This window comes from Macaca nemestrina, chromosome 17 (genome assembly GCF_043159975.1).
Source record: "Macaca nemestrina isolate mMacNem1 chromosome 17, mMacNem.hap1, whole genome shotgun sequence".
NCBI lineage: Eukaryota > Metazoa > Chordata > Mammalia > Primates > Cercopithecidae > Macaca > Macaca nemestrina.
In genome coordinates this window covers 44,739,600-44,758,860 of record NC_092141.1, presented here as the reverse complement: position 1 = coordinate 44,758,860, position 19,261 = coordinate 44,739,600, and the positions used below count along the sequence as shown (strand labels likewise).

General features: G+C 44.6%; 1 long non-coding RNA gene across 4 annotated transcripts in view; it reads left to right on the top strand.

The window, feature by feature from the left end:
- The window catches only part of LOC139359565 (uncharacterized), an 85,540-nt gene extending 67,681 nt beyond the window's left edge, over positions 1-17,859 (top strand). For 3 of the 4 annotated variants that reach the window (XR_011615636.1, XR_011615635.1, XR_011615633.1), the window contains 2 exons: positions 905-1,012; positions 17,016-17,859. This is a non-coding gene — a long non-coding RNA (uncharacterized lncRNA). Of the gene's footprint in view, positions 1-904; positions 1,013-15,678; positions 15,758-17,015 lie in introns of those variants that run through there. The other variant, XR_011615634.1, reaches the window with a different exon arrangement.
- Positions 17,860-19,261: the final 1,402 nt, after the last annotated feature.

Sequence of the window (19,261 nt, the reverse complement as noted above, 5' to 3'; positions counted from 1 at the left end):
GAGAAGGAATTAAATAAATCAATCTCATGGTTAGCACTGAAGTGATAACTACACTTTCACAGGGAAATATAACTTATAACCCATGCAGAATAGAGAAGTAGTTTTGCTCCTTTAGATTTCTAAAGGAATGAAAATAATCTGTGGGAAGAAACTTTAACTGGAGCATCTTACCAGTTAAACATATGAATTAAAAAATTTGTGTTTTAACTCTGCTTCAGTAGTTTTTCAGGTTTATTACAAACCTGCAGTAGCCAACTGAACTAATTATCTCTACACAGGGATTTAGCCAGTGGACTAGGCACACTGAAGCTTTGTGAGAGGGGAAATTGGTATTGACATTTTTTCCAGCTTGTTTTGAGTTCCATATATTCACTTTTTTTTTTAAATTGAGACAGACTCTCACACTGTCGCCTGGGCTGGTGTGCAGTGGCACAATCTGTGCTTGCTGCAACCTCTGTCTCTCAGGTTCAGGCAATTCTCCTGCCTCAGCCTGCCGAGTAGCTAGAATTACTGACGCCCACCACCATTTTGTATTTTTAGTAGAGATGGGGTTTCGCTATATAGGCCAGGCTGGTCTCGAACTCCTGACCTTGTGATCTGCCCGCCTCAGCCTCCCAGAGTGCTGGGATTACAGGCATGAGCCACCATGTCCAGTTGATATATTCACATTTTTAATAGGAATAACTGTATACTAAAATCTTTGAGTGCATGTTTAAGATTTGAAGACGTAATTTGACTCAGTACTTTCCACCTGCATTTTTTTCTTCATTCTGTGCCTGCTAAGACTATTCTAATACTTCATTGTAGTTAACCCCTGCGAAAAGAGCTCCCAGAGCTTAAGGTGCATTTGATTGATGTCATATGGACTATTTATTATTTTCTAAATTATTTTGTTTGTATAAAGCAATCTGAAGAGGATGTAAGTCAGTTTGATTCCGAGTCTACACATCAGACACCTGTCGACAGCCCAGATGACTCAACTCTCAGTGAAAGTGCCAATCAGGTCTTTCTGGTAAGTAAAAATTTCCACGTAGTCATGGGAAATTGTAAGTACGAGGATGGGCTCTTGGATAAGAAAATTCAGTTTGCTTGCTTTGCAGTTCATGTAGGTAACCTGGCCCACTATTTTTTTTTTTTAAATAAGTCATGCTTTCGTAACTCATTGATACCTACAGATTGATTTTCATAAGGCAACATTTTATTTTAGCAATTAGAGTGGAAGGTACAATTTTTGGAGAGTATGATTCCCTTTTTAGGTTGGGCCACAGACTTAAAATGGTGTTTGGCTTAGCATCTCAACCAAAAATTAGTCATAGCAGTGGGGGAGAAAAACCTCACTAACTGCATGTATTTTATTCCTGAAACAGCTGTAGATTTTTGGTACTTCTTTTTTTTTTTTTGAGACAGGGTCTCACCTTGTAGCCCAGGCTGGGTGTAGGGTGTAGTGGTGTGATCACAGTTCTCTGCAGCCTTGACCTCCCAGGCTCAAGTGACCCACCCATTTCAGCCTCGTGAGTACCTGGACTACAGGTGTGTGCCACATCCAGCTAAGTTTTTATTATTTTGTAGAGACAGAGTCTCACTATTTTACTCCTGGACTCAAGCTATCTTCCCGCCTCGGCTTCCCAAAGTGCCAAAATTATAGGGTGAGCCATCATTCCTGGCCCTAGTTTTGGTACTGTTAACATAAGTAGGGGATTTTTTTTTTTTTTTTTTTTTTGATATGCAGTCTCGCTCTGTCACCAGGCTGGAGTGCAGTGGCACGATCTCAGCCCACTGCAACCTCCGCCTCCTGGGTTCAAGTGATTCTCCTGCCTCAGCCTCCTGAGTAGCTGGGACTACAGGCACGCGCCACCACGCCTAGTTAATTTTTGTATTTTTAGTAGAGGCGGGGGTTTCACCGTGTTGGCCAGGATGGTCTCCATATCTTGACCTCGTGATCCTCCCACCTTGGCCTCCCAAAGTGCTGGGATTACAGGCATAAGCCACCACACCCAGCCTATAGATTATTGTCTTTTAAGACTCTAGGTTTGGGGCAATTGGTTTCATAACAAGATTAACTGATAGCCTAACTGACCAAGTATATGGGGCAGGTAAGAGGAATAGTCTAAGACAAACCTTCATTTCTCAGCATGGATAGATGGATCAATCAACATTGGGAAGCTCTATTAGAATAAGTAAATTGATGGCATTACCAGAGGAATAGGGAATTTTTTTGAAAGACCAAGTTTAGACAGATATCAATAATTTGGGCTTGGAAATACTGAGTCTTAGGAGTTCCTGGGAAACATACAGGTGAAGATATCCAGTTGGCAATTTGATATAAGGATCTGGAGATAGAAGATTTGATGTAAAAGCTGTGGCTTTGAATAACATTGCTCATTTATGCGTTTTCAGAACCTTTTTTTGTAGATTCTTTGTAGACAGTGTTGTCTACAAATAGAAACAGCTTCTTCCTTTCTGATGCCTAAGCCTTTTATTTCTTGCTTGATTGTATTAACTGTAACCGCCAATATTATGTTATTAATAAATTAAATGGGAATGGTGACAGTAGACATCTCTGCTGTGCTCCTGATTTTAAGGGGAATACATTCAACCGTTTACCATTAAGTATGTCAGCTCATTTGTTTGTTTCCTTTTTTTGCGTGTGAGACGGAGTCTGACTCTTGTCGTCCAGGCTGGAGTGCAGTGATGCCATCTCAGCTCACTGCAACCTTTGCAACCTTCGTCCCCAGGGTTCTAGCAATTCTCCTGCCTCAGCCTCCCGAGTAGCTGGGATTACAGGCAGCTGCCACCACGCCCTGCTAATTATTTTGTATTTTTAGTAGAGACGGGTTTCTGCATGTTGGCCAGGCTGGTCTCGAACTCCTGACCTCAGGTGATCCACCCGCCTTGGCCTCCCAAAGTGCTGGGATTACAGGCGTGAGCCATTGTACCTGGGCTGTTTGTTTCTTTTTTTTTTTTTTTTGAGATGGAGTCTCACTCCGTCATCCAGGCTAGAGTGCATTGGTGTGATCTTGGCTCACTGCAATTTCCACATCCCAGTTTCAAGCGATTCTCCTGCCTCAGCCTCCCCAGTAGCTGGGATTACAGGTGTCTGCAAGCACACCTGGCTAATTTTGTATTTTTAGTAGAGATGGGGTTTCGCCCTGTTGGCCAGGCTGTCTGGTCTCGAACTCCTGAACTTGTGATCTGCCTGCTTTGGCCTACCAAAGTGCTGGAATTACAGGCATGAGCCCTGTGCCCAGCCACGCCTGAGCTTTTAAAAAGACCCGGGTGTTTATCTGGGATGTGAGCCCCCGTTTCCTTTTACTGTTTTTAACGTGACTGCTAAAAATTTTAAACTACACATATGGCTCACGTTATATTTCCACTGGACCTCGCTGCTCTGAACTAACAGATGAGGACCATAACACTGGCTTTAAAAATTATGCAATATGGCCTGGCACAAGCCTATAAACCCAGGAATTTAGGGGAACTTGGCTGGGCACTGTGGCTCATGCCTGTAATCCCAGTACTTTGGAAGGCCGAGGCAGGCGGATCACTTGAGGTCAAGAGTTTGAAACCAGCCTGGCCAACATAGTGAAACCCCGTCTCTACTAAAAATGCAAAACAATTAGCCGGACCTGGTGGTGGACGCCTGTAATCCCAGCTACTTGGGAGGCTGAGGCAGGAGAATCGCCTGAACCTGGGAGGTGGAGATTGCAGGGATCCGAGATCGTGCCACTGCACTCCAGCCTGGGCAACAGAGCAAGACTCCATCTCAAAAGATAGATAGATAGATAGATAGATAGATAGATAGATAGATAGATAGATAGATAGGTAGGTAGGTAGGTAGGTAGGTAGATAGATAGATAGATAGATAGATAGATAGATAGATAGATAGATGGGATAGATGGGATAGATAGATAGATGGGATAGATAGATAAAAAGGGGAACTTGGAATGGGAGCCATGCGGGAGTAGTGCTGGGTATGAGGCCTGTGTATCTTGTTCCAGGGCTATCTTGAGTCATGGTCCACCCACATGGGCTGCTGTCATCTCATCAATGGCCAGGTTGTAGATTAACACTCTTGAGGTAATCTCTGGACCTTAGCAGTTGGGTCTTCATGCCTCATGTGTTCCAAAATTAGCCCCATGAGTTTCTAAATAAGTGCATAATTATCTAAGCGAGCACTGTGCACAAGAATGTCTATCTGGTGGGAAGGGAAACAAAGAGCTTTATTTATTTGTTTATTTATTTATTTATTTATTTATTTATTTTCGAGACAGAGTTTCACTCTGTTGCCCAGGCTGGATTGCAGCAGCGTGATCTCTGCTAATTTTTGTATATTTAGTAGAGATGGGGTTTCACCATGTTGGCCAGGCTGGTCTCGAACTCCTGGCCTCAAGTGATCCACCTGCCTCGGTCTCCCAAAGTGCTGGGATCACAGGCATGAGCCACCAGGCCCAGCCAACAAATAATTTTAAAGTTTGTTTCAAGGCTAAATGTAAGAAAGGAAAAAAGTTTCAAAATGCATTTTGAAACTGAGCTACTTGGTTACAAATTGATGCTTTTATTTCTGTAGGATAGATTTCCCAAACAGACTGCTAGCTCAAATGCTATTTTCCAAATTGGCTTTAGCAATTTATATTCCCACCAGCATGTATGAGTGTCCTTTATTCATGCTTTCAGTATGAGCTATGATTACTCTTTTTATTTGTTTGTTTGAGACAGGGTTTCTTTCACTCTGCTATCCAGGCTGGAATGCAGTGGCGTGATCTCAGCTGACTGCAACCTCCACTTCCTGGCTCAAGTGATCCTCCAGCCTCAGCCTCCCAAGTAGCAGGGACCACAGGCATGAGCCACCATGGCCAGCCAATTTCTGTATTTCTTGTAGAGACAGGTTTTCACCATGTTGTCCAGGCTGGTCTCGAACTCCTGAGCTCAAAGTTCTCTGCCTCCCTTGGCCTCCCAAAGTGCTGAGATTACAGGCATGAGCCACCGTGCCTGGCGCAGATATGGTTACTCTTTATAACTTTTGCCAGTCATTGAAAAGTGGCATCTCTTTCTTGTTTTAATTTGCTTTTTCCTGAATAGTGAGACTGAGCAGTGTCTTTTTATATTTTTATTGTCTATTTGAATTTCCTCTTCTGCAATTTGCCTATTTGCAGCCTTTGTCCATTTTTCTATTAGTCATTAGTTTCTTTCTAATTAATTTGTAGAAACTGTTTATATGTTACAGACTTTCATTCTTATGTATTACAAATATTTTCCCAATCTATTGTTTTTTTCTTAATTTTGTTTATGCTTTCACCATGGAAAAAACTTAACTTTTGGCCGGGCGCGGTGGCTCAAGCCTGTAATCCCAGCACTTTGGGAGGCCGAGGCGGGCGGATCACAAGGTCAGGAGATCGAGACCACAGTGAAACCCCGTCTCTACTAAAAATACAAAAAATTAGCCGGGCGCGATGGCGGGCGCCTGTAGTCCTAGCTACTCAGGAGGCTGAGGCAGGAGAATGGCGTGAACCCGGGAGGTGGAGCTTGCAGTGAGCCGAGATCGCGCCACTGCACTCCAGCCTGGGCAACAGCGTGAGACTCCGTCTCAAAAAAAAAAAAAAAAAAAAAAGAAAAAAGAAAAAACTTAACTTTCATATAGTCACTTTGCTTTATGATTCGTCTTAATCAAGTCGTCTTCACACACACTTCTTCACTTTTGTTTTTATTATTTTATACTTAGATATCTAATGCATTTCAAGTTATATTATCTTACGTTATATGACATAGTGGCTGATTGACCCAAATTTGCAATCAACTCTGTAAAATAGAATCTCTACTACAATGCCTTAATCAAATAGGAGTCGCGCATGGTGGCTTACGCCTGTAATCCCAGCACTTTGGGAAGCTGAGGTGGGCGGATTACCTGAGGTCAGGGGTTAAAGCCCAGCCTGACCAACATGGAGAAACCCCATCTCTACTAAAAATACAAAATTGGCCAGGCATGGTGGCTCACGCCTGTAATCCCAGCATTTTGGGAGGCCGAAGCGAATGGATCACGAGGTCAGGAGATGGAAATCATCCTGGCTAACACGGTGAAACCCCATCTCTACTAAAAAATACAAAAAATTAGCGAGGCGTGGTGGTGGGCGCCTGTGGTTCCAGCTACTTGGGAGGCTGAGGCAGGAGAATCACTTGAACCCAGGAGACAGAGGTTGCGGTGAGCTGAGATCATACCATTGCACTCCAGCCTGGACAATAACAGCAAAAGTCTGTCTCAAAAAAACAAACATGCAACCAAACAAATAATAGCCATTCTGACAGGTGTGAGATGGTATCTCATCACGGTTTTGCTTTGCATTTCTCTAATGACCAGTGATGTTGAGCTCTTTCTCATGTTTGTTGGCCGCATGTATGCCTTCTTGTGAAGTGTCTCTTCATGTCTTTTGCCCACTTTTTAATGGGGCTGTTTGTTTTTTTCTTGTAAATTTGTGTAAGTACCTTATAGATGCTTGATGTTAGACCTTTGTCAGAAAGATAGATTGCAAAAATCTTCTCCCATTCTGTAGATTGTCTATTCACTCTGATGATAGTTTCTTTTGCTGTGCAGAAGCTCTTTAATTAGATCCCATCTGTCAATGTTTGCTTTTGTTGCAATTGCCTTTGGTGTCTTCATCATGAAATCTTTGCTTGTGCCTGTGTCCTGAGCAGTATTGCCTAGATTTTCTTCTAGGGATTTTTTGTTTGTTTTTGAGAGGGAGTTTCACTCTTGTCACCCAGCCTCGAGTGCAGTGGTGCCATCTTGGCTTACTGCAACCTCCACCTCCCGGTTTCAAGCAATTCTCCTGCCTCAGCCTCCTGAGTAGCTGAGATTACAGGCACACGCCACTATGCCCAGCTAATTTTGTGTTCTTAGTAGAGACAGGGTTTCACCATGTTGGCCAGGCTGGTCTAGAACTCCCGACCTCAGGTGATCTGCCCTCTTTAACCTTCTAAAGTGCTGAGATTATAGGCGTGAGCCATCACGCCTGGCCCTTTTCTAGGGTATTTGTAGTTTGGGGGTTAACATTTAGGTCTTTAATCTATAATTTTTTTTTGTTTGTTTTTATGGGTTGTTTTGTTTTGTTTTGTTTTGTTTTGAGTCAGGATCTTACTCTGTTACCCAGATTGGAGTGCACTGGCACAATCTCAGTTTACTGCAACCTCTACTTCACAGGCTCAGGTGATTCTCCTGCCTTAGCCTCCTGAGTAGCTGGGATTACAGGTACCTGCCACCACACCAAGCTAATTTCTATATTCTTAGAAGACACAGGGTTTTACCATGTTGGCCAGGCTGGTCTCAAACTCCTGACCTCAAATGATCCACCTGCCTCAGCCTCCCAAAGTTCTGGGATTACAGCCACCATGCCCCACCTAATATATCTTGAGTTGATTTTTGTATATGGTGTAAGGAAGGGTTCCAGTTTCAGTTTTCTTTACATGGCTAGCCAGTTCTCCCAGCACCACTTATTAAATAGAGAATACTCTCCTCATTGCTTGTTTCAGTCAGGTTTGTCAAAAATCAGATAGTTGGCTGGGCATGGTGGTTTATGCCTGTAATCCCAGCACTTTGGGAGGCCGAAGGGGGTGGATCACGAGTTCAGGAGATCAAGACCATCCTGGCTGACACGGTGAAACCCCATCTCCTGGGTTCAAATGATTCTCCCGCCTCAGCCTCCTGAGTAGCTGGAACTACAGGCGCCCACCACCATGCCCAGCTAATTTTTGTATTTGTAGTAGAGACGGGGTTTCGCCATGTTGGCCAGGCTGGTCTTGGACTTCTGACATCAGGTGGTCTGTCACCTCGGCCTCCCAATGTGCTGGGATTACATATGTGAGCCTCCGTGCCTGGCCCAGGGCAGCTCTGAAGGACTCTCCAACCTATAGACAGTGCCATAGACTTAGTGGAAGCGTCTCCTCCAACTGCTTATAGTTGAACGTCTCCCCTTCACAAGCTTGCCTTCCTCACTTCTCAAAGGTGTTGTTCTTTAGACAGAAGTTGCCAGGTTTGACACATATAAACACCAAACGCCCAGTGAAATTTGAATTTCAGATAAGTAAGAATAACTTTTAATATAAACATGTCCCACATATTGCACTCTTCGTTTATCTGAAGTGCAAACTTAACGGGGCATGCTATATTTTATCTGGCAACCCTGTTCCTAAAGCACTCCCAAAGACATTTCCTACATGACTCAGAGTAAATCTCTGTCTCAGAGCCTGTTTCCCAGGGAACCTAATTTATGACAGTTGGTCTCAGGAGTTCTCATGAGAAGCAGATGATGGGATTATGGAGCTGTTTCACCCAACAGCAAGCTTACAATAAACACCTGGTCAAACCCATGGCAAGAGGTTGTGGTGTGATTATTAAAACCTCCATCCAGGTGCAGTAGCCCAGGCCTGTAATCCCAGCACTTTAGGCGGCCAAGGCGGGTGGATTGCTTGTGCTCAGGAGTTCAAGACCAGCCTGGGCAACATAGCAAAACCCCATCTCTACCAAAAAAAAAAAAAAATTGCCAGGCATAGTGGCTCATGCCCAGCATGATTATTAAAACCTCCAGCCAGGTGCAGTAGCCCATGCCTGTAATCCCAGCACTTTGGAAGGTCGAGGCGGGTGGATCACAAGGTTGGGAGTTCAAGAGCAGACTGACTAACATAGTGAAACCCCGTCTCTACTAAAACTATAAAAATTAGCCGGGTATGGTGGCACATACCTGTAATGTCAGCTACTCGGGAGGCTGAGGCAGGAGAATCACTTGAACCCGGCGGGTGGAGGTTGCAGTGAGCCAAGATCACACCCCTTCACTCCAGCCTGGGCAAAAGAACAAGATTTCATCTCAAAAAAAAAAGAAAGAAAAGAAAAGAAAAAAAACGGAATGCATTGGCCAGATTAATGGCTAATAATAGCTACACAGTTAAAGCCATGTTAATCTGCTCTAACAAAAATACCATCGGTTGAAACCGGAAGGTGGAGGTTGCAGTGAGCCAAGATCGTGCCACTGCACTCCAATCTGGGCAACAAGAGCAAAACTCTGTCTCAAAAAAAAAAAAAAAAAAAAAAATTAGCCAGACATGGTGGCACACACCTGTAGTCCCAGCTACTCGGGAGGCTGAGGTGGATCACTTGAGCTTGGGAAGCAGAGGTTGCAGTGAGCCGAGATGGTGCCACTGTACTCCAGCCTGGACAACAGAGCAAGACTGTCTCAGAGAAACAAGAAAACCAAACCAAAACAACAACAAACCTCCTAGCAGCAGGGAACTGCAATGGGAAACTGATGGGAGAGAATAGACTGGAGAGGAATTTGAGGGTTTCAAGGGCAAGAGTAATTATATTAATATAAGGACTTCAGAATTGGATGGCTGTTTCTTCTGGCTCTTGCTGCATTGGAGGAAGACATGAAAGGCTGAGGGTGATTAATCGCCTGTAAGCTGAAGTGTGAAAACCAGAGGCCGTCCTTGGCAGCATATAAAGAGACTCATCGCCTGCAACGGAAAAGCAGAAAAGGCTGAGGAACAGGACCAGGCCTTCATTATAAGAGCAGCAAAGTTCCAAAGAAGGTTGTGTTCTCTATCACGTTCAGGTCCAGTATACGCCAAAAGAGCTGCAGGACCTAGATCACAGATTCCAGCAGGCGTCAGGAAAGTACATCTGGCATTGTATCTTGAGGGTGGTGGATCAAGGAGCACTGAATAAATTTGGATAACAGAGTTTATCAATGTGGGACCAATAGCCCGTGATACAAAATGTAACAACTATTGAAGATCCCAGGAGATGGTGCTATTAAGCTGCTCGGTTGCCTCTCAAAGTTTGGAAAAAGCAACCGTCCATTGTAAGTGAAGTAGAAACACTAGAACTATCATGGACCATGGTGGAGGAAGGGATAAAAGACTGAGTGTGGTGGGCACATTAGAGTGGATATTCTGCATGCCAGCCTACCATGGCATGGGAGGGTCTAGAGGGCACCCTGTTTACAAAGCAATAAGGAATGCGCTGACTGAGGGGCACTGGCATTGTTGGGAAACTCACTGAGGCTGTTACATATGGGTCAGTGTTCATGGTAGCAAATGCTGCCACAGAACGGGCAGGATCCTGTCAGGGACTAGCCTTTAACCCTCAGATGCAAGCTGGGCACACTTAGCACAATGAGTGACACCAGGGAGGATCAGATTCAAGGAGAGCTATGGAGAAAATTAATAAGAATATGAATTTTTGGCTGGGCATGGAGGCTCACGCCTGTAATCCCAGCACTCTGGGAGACCAAAGTGGGCAGATCATGAGGTCAGGAGATTGAGACCATCCAGGCCAACATGGTGAAACCCTGTCTCTACTAAAAATACAGAAATGAGCTGGGTGTGGTGGCGCATGCCTGTAATCCAGCTACTCAAGAGGCTAAGGTAGGAGAATCACTTGAACCCGGGAGGCAGAGGCTGCAATGAGTCAAGATTGCGTCACTGCAGTTCATCCTGGCAACAGAGAATCCATCTCAAAAAAAAATTAATTAATTAATTTTTAGCATTTAACAAAAATGCCATCTCAAATCAGTGGGGAAAAGATGTACTATTCAATAAAAGAATAAATCCAGTGATGGAATCAGGTGGTGGTGGAGCAATTGGAACGCCATCAGGATGTAAACTGGAGCCATGGTTCGTATCACACTTCCCAAATCACTCCAATGAATCAAACAGAAAAAGTGAAGCAATAAAAGTGCCAGATGGAAACAAAAAAGAACATTATATCCCCAGGGTAAGATCGATGGAGCAGCCAAAAAGCCAATTGTTCAATCTGCACAACCAGAAGAAATCAAAGATGGGTGATGAGGAGTTTGAGGGTAGTCACCCCAATAACCCAGAACCTGACTGAAGGAGAGAGTCGGTTTCCAGGAAGAAGTGCCACAGCAAATGTATATGATCGTGATTCCCCCAATCCCTCTCCAAAGAAACCAATGGCCATCTCCTCAGGAAAGGGTAATTCCCAGCCTTTTTGAGGGCTACTGGATATAAGGCCTGAGTTCACACTGATGCCTGGAGACCCAAAGCTTCATTGTGGTCTCCCTGTTAAAGTGGGAGTATATTGGGGCTAGGTAATAAATGGAGCCTTTGACCCAGGTCTAGTTTGCAGGGAGTCCAAAGACCCACCTGATTTTCCGTCTCCAGATGTATAATGCAATGTAATATGACATGGACATACTTGGGCTTTGGAAGAACCACCTATGCTCCCCATCATTGCTGTCAGGGACTAGGATTTTGCCCTCCTTAAAAGCCATTAGTCTGTTATTGTTTCATGTTTGCTGGTTGAATGCAAGACTCTTGCGTCAGAGAGAAAGGACTTTATCAGACCACAGCAAGCAGTATCAGCGTCATGTCTGCATCTGTTCCCCTTGCCCCCAGTTCCCACAGAGGCGATGCAGAGGATCCAGATTGATGCCTATACATAAAGTGGGTTGTGTTACAGGGGAAAAATCACTGAGTTTAGGGAATCCACCATTTTTTTTTCCTTCAACTTTTGTTTTAAGTTCCAGGGTACATGTGCAGGATGTGCAGGTTTGTTACAAAGGGAAACGCGTGCCATGGTGGTTTGCTGCCCAGATCAACCTATCACCTGGGTATGAAACCCACCATCCATTAGTTGTTTTTCCTGATACTCTCCCTCCCCAAAACCTCTCCAACAGGCCCCAGTGTGTGTAGTTCCCCACCATGATTCCTGTGTTCTCATTCTTCAACTCCCACTTAGAAATGAGAGCATGCTATGTTTGGTTTTCTGTTCCCGTGTTAGTTTTCTGAGGACAACGGTTTCCAGCTCCATCCATGTCCCTGCAAAGGACATGATTGCATTCCTTTTTATGGGAATCCACTGTTTCTTTTTCTTTCCCCTCCCTCCCTCCCTCACTTCCTTCTCTCTCTCTCTCTCTCTCTCTCTCTCTCTCTCTCTCTCTCTCTCTCTCTCTGTCTCTCTCTCTCTCTCTCTTTCTCTCTCTCTCTCTCTCTTTCTTTCTTTTCTTTCTGAGACAGAGTCTCACTCTGTCACCCAGGCTGGAGTGCAGTGGCTCAATCTCAGCTCACTGCAACCTCTGCCTCCCTGGTTCAAGTGATTCTCCTGCCTCAGCCTCCTGAGTAGCTGGGATTACAGACACCCACCACCACACCCAGCTAATTTTTGTATTTTCGGTAGAGATGGGGTTTCACCATGTTGGTCAGGCTGGTCTCAAATTGCTAACCTCATGATCCGCCTGCCTCGGCCTCCCAAAGTGCTGAGATTACAGGCATGAGGCACCGTGCCTGGCTGGAAATCTACTATTTTTATAAGCAGTGTGCAAGTCTACTCTTTGTCCTGGAAGGAGATGTTAGCTCATCTCTCAAGGTTCATTGCTGTGTGTACAACCCTGAGAAATCTCCTAAGTAGAGAGAAACAAGGTCCTGTCTTCCCAGCATATTAGTAAGAATGTGCAGGGATACACAGAATCCAGGGTAGATGGCTTCTCCCAATAATTTCTTCTTTAGACTGTAAAATTAGAGCCATCATAGTGGAGAAGGCCAAGTAGAAACCTCTGAAACTACTCCCTCCTCCTCCATCCAAGAGAGTAAATAAAAGACAGTATGACACTCCAGGAAACACAGCAGAGATTAAAGCCACCTTTGAAGACTTCATGAATGCAGGAGTCATGTTTTCCCCACTTAATTCTGACCTTAACCAGAATGCAATGGTCCGTTGTAAGTTAAGTAGAAATGGTAGAAATGCAGGAACTTCAGTTCCTGAAGGATGTGGCAAACTCATCCAAGGAATAGCCCCAGTTGTGCTTGCTGGGTTACACATGGTATTTTTGTTACAGCAGATTAACATGGCTTTAGGTGTGTGCTATTGTTAGCCATTAATCTGGCCAATGCATTTTTTTTTTTTTTTTTTTTTTTTTTTGAGATGGAGTCTTGCTCTTTTGCCCAGACTGGAGTGAAGGGATGTGATCTTGGCTCACTGCAACCTCTACCCCCCAGGTTCAAGTGATTCTCCTGCCTCGGCCTCCTGAGTAGGTGGGATTATAGGTGCCTGCTACCATGCCTGGTCAATTTCTGTATTTTTACTAGAGACAGGGTGTTGCAGGAAGTCAAAGACCCCGAACAGAGGGACCTGCTGAAGCCGTGACAGTAGGACATAAATTGTGATGATTTCATGGACATTTATCACTTTCCCAATCAATACTCTTATAATGTCCTATGCCTGTCTTTAATCTCTTAATCCCATCATCTTCATAAGCTGAGGATGTACGTCACTTCAGGACCCTGTGACGATTGTGTTAACTGCACAAATTGTTCATAAAGCACGTGTGTTTGAACAATATGAAATCTGGGCCCCTTGCAAAAAGAACAGGGAACAAGGGAAATAACCATTAGGTCGGACTGCCTGGGAGCCGGACGGAACAGAGCCATATTTCTGTTATTACCGAAAACGGGTAAGAGAAATATTGCTGAATTCTTTTCCCAGTAAGGAATATTAATAATTAGCAGCCCTGGGAAAAGAATGCATTCCCAGGGCGGGTCTCTAAAATGGCCACCCTAGGAGTGTCTGCCTTATGCAGCTGTAGATAGGATGAAACACGCCCTAGTCTCCTGCAGCGCCCCCAGGCTTGCTAGGATTAGGAAATTCCAGCCTGGCGAATTCTATTCAGACCGGTTCTCTGCTCTTGAACCCTGTTAAGATGTTTATCAATGACAATGCGTGCACAGCGGGATATGGAAGTTCATTAGTGATTCTAGTTTCGCCCTGACCTTGTGATCTCGCCCTGACCTTCTGCCTTGTGATCTTTTGTTGCCCTTGAAGCGTGTGATCTCTGTGACCCACACCCTATTCATACACTCCCTCCCCTTTGAAAATTGCTAATAAAAACTTGATGGTTTTACAGTTCAGGGGGCAACACAGAACCTGCCGACATGTGATGTCTCCCCAGGACAGCCAGCTTTAAAATTTCTCTCTTTTGTACTCTTTCCCTTTATTTCTCAGACCAGCTGGCACTTAGGGAAAATAGAAAGGAACTTACGTTGAAATATTGGAGGCTGGTTTCCCCTGATAATGGGGTTTTGTCATGTTGGCCAGGTTGGTCTTGAACTCCTGACCTCAGGCGATCGACCCACCTCAGTCTCCCAAAATGCTAGGATTACAGGCATGAGCCACCGCACCTGGCTGCATTCTTATCCATTCCTAACTGGAAGAAGTTTACATTCATGTGGGATGCACAACAGTACAGATTTCCATTCCTGCCCTGGGGTTGTGTTAACTCTCTTGCATTCTGTAAAAATACATTCTGAAAGGACCTTAACCATCTGAACACCCCGGAATATGACACTGGCCCACTATATCAATGACACGATGTTATTTGGACCAGATGAGCAAGAAATACAAATACTTGTTGGAGGCCTGGGTAAGACATGTGTTTCAGAGGGTTCTACAAAGATTCCGGGGCCTGCCACACTAGTGAAGTTTTAGTGGTTCAGGCATAGTGGGGATATCTCCTTCCAAAGGAAAGGTCAAATTATTCCATCTTGCACTTCCCACCACTAAGAAGCAAGCATAATGCCTACCAGGCCTCCTTGGGCTCTGGTGGCAGCATATTCCCCACTTAGGAACACTGCTTTAAACCTTACCAAGTGACAAGGAACTCTACCAGCATTGTGTGAGGCCTAGGACAGGAAAGGGCTACATAGTGGTTTCCGGTTACAGGAGAAGCAGTCCTGCTTCTTGGACTATGCGACCCATTCTATCATATGGTTTTAGAGGTGAGATCAGCCTGGCCAACATAGAAAAACCTCGTCTGTACTGAAAATACAAAAATTAGCCGGGTGTGGTGGCACACACCTGTAATCTTAGCTACTTGGGAGACTGAGACAGAATGGTTTGAACCCTGGAGGCGGAGGTTGCAGTGAGCTGAGATGGTGCCACTGCACTCCAGCCTGGGCAACAGAGCGAGACTCCATCTCAAAACAAAAAAAAAAAAGGAAGCAAACTGGGTATGTGCCGTTAGAGGTGGTGTATATTTTCAGCATTATAAATGAATAGAGATGAATGGCAAAAGTTTCTTTGGTCCATAGATTTGTGGTATCTTACCTAGTTTTGGATCTCTTCCACTAAAGGGATTGCCTGTTGAACGTTGTTAGGAATCTAAGCACTGAAGGCAAACTGCATGGGTTTGAATTTTGTTCTGTCCCTTGCACCCTGCCTGGGTTCAAATCCTAGCTGGTAGTAAGTTCTTTTAAGGGGATGATCTTTGATAAAATGTCTTAGCTTCTGTTTTCCCAAGTAAATGGACACAATAGTTCCTACCTTGTGAAGGATTCATGTAATTGACCAGCATTTACCAAGTAGCATCAGTGTTCAGTTTTAGTCATTGGTGATTCTGTATTTGGACTGTGTGGGGGTGTTGGGGTGGGGGGTGGTGTGTGTGTGTGTGTTTAGCACATAATTGCATGCAGAAAGGAAAAATACTTTTGGTAACCTAGAGGCAGCTTTTCTCTGCTTTTGTGTCAAAAGGGAAGAAGGGAGTTGGGAGAGGGAAAGGAATTCTGTTCAATACTAAGCTCCCTTCCTCAAAATCAGAGGTAGATAGAATGTGTAATAATTTACAGAATTTCTAAACCTCAATAATCTGATTTTTTAAATTTTAATTTTTATGTTTTCAGGTTGAGACTGAGGTAAGTTAATCTGAGGCGACGTTCTGGATGTACTGAACAGACACCTCATTCCAGCAGCTACCACTGGCCAGTCCAAGGTTTTCTATTATGAAATGTAGGTTCTACACTAACAATTAACAAGTGTACTTCAATAATTTTAGAAACTCTCAGGAATAATTGACTTTGTTTCTTTTTTATTTCTGAGACATTTCATATTATTTTCCTTATTAAATATAACAAATCCCACTGAAATTAAGTGAGAAGCCTCTAAATATCGACAAAATTATCGCTTGATAGACTAGAATTAAACAAGCAGGTGGTTCCAAGAAATGGCACAAGTGTATTAATCGTAAAATAAACTTTCTACATGAAACATTCAGCCAGCACTGTGCAATGTGTGGCCGTTTGGGGGAGGGGAATGAGATAGGTCCCAAGAAATCAAAAGAATATAAGTAAAGCAAAAGCTAATGCATTTTTATAACAGCCTGACCATCTTTTTTATTCCAACATCAACTATCCTTCTAACATTAAACAATTATTTTTTAATAAAAGTTGGAAACCTACATAGAAGAAAGTCATGATTCTAAAAAGGCCAACTTTTAATCTTACATTTTCCTTTCTAGTATAGAACCTACATTTCACAATAGAAAACCTTGCTGCTGGAATGAGGTGTCTGGCCAGTGCATCCAAAACGTCGCCACAGATTAACTTTAGCTGTCTCAACCTGAAAACATAAAAAATAAATTGTAAAAAATCAGAGTGTTTCAGTCTAGAAATTCTATGAATTATTACACATTCTACCTCTGGTTTTGTGGAAGAGAGCTTAGTATTCAAGAGAATTCCTATCCCTGTCCAAACTCCCTTCTTCTTTTTTGACACAAAAGCAGAGAAAAGCTGCCTCTGGGTTATCAAAAGTATCTTTTCTTTTCTGCCTGCAATTAAGTGCTACAGGCACACACCACCTCCCACCCCAGCACCCCTCACACTCCAACTACAGAATCACCAATGACTAAAACTAAACACTGATGGTACTTGGTAAATGCTGGTCAATTACATGAATCCTTCAGAAGGTAGCAACTATTGTGTCCATTGACTTGGGAAAACAGGAGCTCAACGTTTGCTCAAAGATCATCCCCTTAAAAGAACTTAATAAGCAGAGCTAGGATTAGAACTCAAGCAGGCTGAGAAGGCTAAAAATTTCCCAAAGTTTTAAGTTCTGCTTCCCTTTTGATTATCAGTTCTGTCTCTAAATCATTCCTCTTTTCTTTCATTTTCCTAGAAACATTCAAGAGAATGAAGGTACTCCTTCAATACTTTGCTTAGATATTTCTTCTGCTAAATTTCAGGTTCATCGCTCACAAGCTCAGCCTTCCAGAAAACACTAGGAGCACAATGCAGCCAAGTTCTTTGTCACTTTATGACAAGCATCACCTTTCCTCCAGTTTCCAATAACATGTTCTTCATTGCCATCTGAGACTTCATCTGAATGATTTTTCCCTTCCATATTTTTATTTTTTTAAGAGACGAAGTCTCCCTATGTTGGCCAGGTTGGTCGTGAAGTCTCATCTTCAACCGATCCTCCTGTCTTGGCCTCCCAAAGTGCTAAGATTCCAGGCATGAGACACCATGCTCGACCCCCTCCATATGCTACCGACATTCTGTCCAGCTCTCCTCTTCTGAAACCTCACCAGAGTCACCCTTAACCAAGAGTCACAGGGAGAAGACGGCCACCCACACAGCAAGAGACAGGCCTGGAACAGAGCCTTCCTGCACCGCCTCAGAGGGACCCACCCTGCTGACACCTTGATGGTGGACTCATGGCCTCCAGGATTGGGAGACAGTAACATTCTGTTGTTGAGGTTGCCCAGTCTGTGGTCCTGTAAAACAGCCCTAGGAAACTAACACAGCCTGTTAGCCCACAGATAGTGGAGAGACGGAATGAAATAATAATAGAAATATATGTGAAATAATAATAGAAATAAAGCACACAATAACTGTAATGGGTTTGAATCATCTCCACATCATCGCTTCCCCTTCTCCCGGGTCCATGCAAGAGTTGTCTTCAAGAAACCTGGTCTCTGGTGCCAAAAAGTTTGGGGACCGCTGGTGTAAATGTTTCTAAAAATAGTTAAGCAACATAAGGTTTACCTGCTACAAATAATGCAGATTTAAATGCTAATAAAAATGGGTACAAATGAAAACACTCTTTCTGTGGTCCAGGGAATCTTAACCATTCTCTGAGAAAGACTCGCAGCTTGGAACTGCAGCTGCCTTCCCACATCCTGTCCACTGTAAAGCCCTGCAACACACACACATGCACGCACACGCACACACACACGCGCACACACATGCACACGCACACAGATACACATACATAAATACATTCACATGCACAAACCTGCGCACACACATGCACATACATACATACGCATGCATATACCTACACACAGACACACACATACCTTGTACTTCATGCCCTCACCAGGGTGTCCTGGGAGAAAATGCATGTTTTTAGCAGAAATGAAGACAACTCAGGCCCCTCATTCTCCTGGTGATTGCACAAGTGCCTTCTCTGCAGACCATGCTTCAGTGCCTTTCTTGGTTTTCCCTCTTACTGAAAGAGAGAAGCAGAGACCCCTACCCCTGTCACCCACCACCTCCACCGCTAGGCTGCCCCAGGCCCAGGTTCCAGAAGTCTCCCAGGATCCAGGAACTAAGGGCAACCACTGGGTTCCACAGCTGCTAGTCCATGAGTCAGGCGCCTCTCTGCGAGCTGACAAACCTTGGCTCTCATGCCCCACACCAAGCCAGCCACACCGCCGTCCCCCCACCAGCATTATTACTGCCTCCTGATGTTAGCCCTGACAACCCTACTTGCTGATAATCTTGCCCCTCACACGCTGGTCCAGGCAAGCCCAAAGGCCAGCACCCTCCACCCACCCTTCCTGGGGGCCACTCTACTTTCTGTTTGCCCAGATGTGTTCACCTGGCTTTACCAAGCTAGAACAAACAACAGAGATGAGCCCCCGGCCTCTACCGGGAAGATTTGCCAAAATGCTCTCCATTTAGAATGAGGAGCAGTGATGGGGCCTACGAATGACCCCAGGATGGTCACCCAAGCAACAAGAAGGGCAAGGAGCCCAGTTTCCTGCCCTTACCCTGGGAGGACGTGGCCAGGGCACCACAAGGCCCTGGAGAGGCATGGGTAGGAGAGCAGATCCAACCTCTTCTTGAGGAAGCAGCCACCACCCCAGGAAGCAGCAGATGGGGGTGCACAGGCAGAGCCCCCGGTGCTGTAGAGCAGGCCCAGCAGATCTGTACTCAGCCTCAGCCCCGGGGAGCTGCAAGACAGGCTGAGACCCTGATAGGTTTGGATCTGTGTCCCCACCCAAAACTCATCCCTCCTGTGTCAAGAGAGGAACCTGGTGGGAGGGGATTGGATCTGGGGACAGTTTCCCCCGTGCTGCTCCCCTGAGAGTGAGGGAGTCCTCAGGAGAGCTGATGGTTTCAAAGTGTGGCACTTCCTCGTTCTCCACTCACTCCCTCCTGCCGCCTTGTGAAGAAGGTGTCGCTTCCCCTTCGCCTTCTGCCA